The sequence below is a fragment of the Bos indicus x Bos taurus genome, chromosome 4 (assembly GCF_003369695.1).
Source record: "Bos indicus x Bos taurus breed Angus x Brahman F1 hybrid chromosome 4, Bos_hybrid_MaternalHap_v2.0, whole genome shotgun sequence".
Classification (NCBI taxonomy): domain Eukaryota; kingdom Metazoa; phylum Chordata; class Mammalia; order Artiodactyla; family Bovidae; genus Bos; species Bos indicus x Bos taurus.
This window is the reverse complement of record NC_040079.1, coordinates 19,759,639-19,761,785: the sequence shown is the minus strand read 5'-3', so window position 1 is coordinate 19,761,785 and position 2,147 is coordinate 19,759,639. Positions and strand designations below refer to the sequence as shown.

Below are 2,147 nucleotides of genomic sequence, written 5' to 3'. Positions count from 1 at the left end.
CCATAGTGTGTATGTGACTAAGCACCTCTGAAGCCTCAGTTCCTCAAGTCCTTTGTTGTCGTTTAGTTGCTAAGTCGTGCCTGACTCTTCTGCGACCCCATGGACTGAGCCTGCCAGGCTTCTCTCTCCATGAGATTTCCCAGGCAAGAATACTGGAGTGGGTTGCCATCTCCAGGAGATCTTCCTGACCCAGGGATCAAGCCCATGTCTCCTGCATTGGCAGGCAGATTCCTTATGAATGAGCCACCTGGGAAGCCCGAAGTGGTCCTACAGCATCTATTCCCATAATAGTATTATGATAAAATTTACCCATAAAATTCTCAAAGGGAGAGTAAATAAATCAGAGGGAACTTTAGATGACAGTTTATGTAGAACACAGGATTCAAATGGTTAAATGGTATACATTTTTAGTTATAAGTTAAATCTGGAGACCCAACATATAGCATGGTGACTGCAGTTAACAACTGTGTTGTTCACTTGAAATTTGTTGAGAGAGTAGATCTCAGGTATTCTAACCACACACACACACACACACATAACCATGGGAGGTGATGGATATTTTAATTAGCTTGATTGTGGTAATCACTTCACAATGTGTACCTATATCAAAAACATCATATTGCACACCTTAAATATATACAATATTTCTTTGTCAACCATACCTGAATAAAGCTGGGAAAAAATGCTCCTTGTAAGCCTGCTTTCAAAATACCAGCACAATATCACTGAACATGGAGTTGGAAAGAAATACACACATTAGGATGACTGGTGAGTGTGAGCAGCTTTAGCAGAACACTTAGGTTATGTTTAGTCAGTCAGTCGTGTCTGACTCTTGCGACCCCATGGACTGTAGCCTGCCAGGCTCCTCTGTCCATGGGATTCTCCAGGCAAGCATACAGGAGTGGGTTGCCTTTTTCTTCTCCAGGGCTCTTCCCAACCCAGGGATTGAACCTGGGTCTCCTGCATCGCAGGCAGACTCTTTACCAACTGAGCCACCAGGGAAGCAGAGCACTTAGTCTATCCTTAATTGGTTTGTTTTGATGCATGCCCATCTATACAATTTCATCAACAATTCAAAATTTTTTTCATGTATAGAAAATGTGATTGTGATTTAGAGTTCAAACTTTCCTCTAAGATTCTTTCTGTGTCGCTGTTGTCATCATGTGGCTACCTTCAGCTCTATTCCTTATGTGGAAACCCAACTAATAATTTCTACCTTTCCTGTCTCATGATGCAGTGAATGCTTTATGAATAATGATTAATTACTCATACCCATTATTCTCTTTTTCTTTCTTTGGCACAGTACTTCGAATCCATAGACTTTGGTCTTCAGATTTAGTGGAAGTCATATTGTGAGATAATTTAGATCTAATGAGATTTACCTGATGAAGACAATTCACTTTTGATTAGCTGGAAAACTGCCTGTCTAGCTCTGAAAATGGCACGGTTGCTGTCAGTTAACCATGCCCTAACCTTTAGCTTTGTGGCTGAATGCTTTAGTTGCTTTTCTTTCCAAATCAATGAAGCCAATTGGTCCACTGACCTTTATGAAAATGAAAACAGCATTACTGTTTTTTCTTCTTACCTACTTGAACATTTGTCATTTTTAGTGAGGCGTCAATAGGAGTGTGTGTGTGTGTTTGAATTTATGTATTTGGAGTGAAGATGGGATATTAAGGTTTTATGCTAAAAAATAAACTATATGGAGGAAAAGTCTAATATTTCCAGAAGTGAATTCTTTCTTTTGTGTTATGCTCAGGGGAAATATTTAGACCTATGGTCACCTTATTGACCGTATGTTTTTTATTTTGCAGTATCTGCTGCTACTGTTGACTGGTTGCTTGAAACACTCATCTCTATGGTTTCCCAGACATTGTTCTCATAATTTTCCTCCCATCTCTTCAGTTTATCCTTATCAAGTACTTTAATGAACTCCTCTTTCTTTGCCTGCGTTGAAAATACTGGAGTTTACTGGACACTATTCATGACCTGTTTTTTTCCCTCCTTGTTTGGTGTACTGTTCTCTTCCACACTATTCTCATGCTCATGGAACACAGTCTGATTTTCTTGGTCTCCTTGTTCACTTACTCTTTCTAATTGACTGTTGGTCATTAGGTACAAGATAAAAAATGGAGACTTACTAATTC

General features: G+C 39.4%; 1 non-coding gene across 1 annotated transcript; it reads right to left on the bottom strand.

Moving 5' to 3' along the window:
- Nucleotides 1–930: 930 nt before the first annotated feature.
- Nucleotides 931–1,002, bottom strand: TRNAR-GCG. Its single transcript has one exon. It is a non-coding gene; the product is annotated as a tRNA-Arg (tRNA).
- Between the last annotated feature and the right edge of the window lie 1,145 nt (nucleotides 1,003–2,147).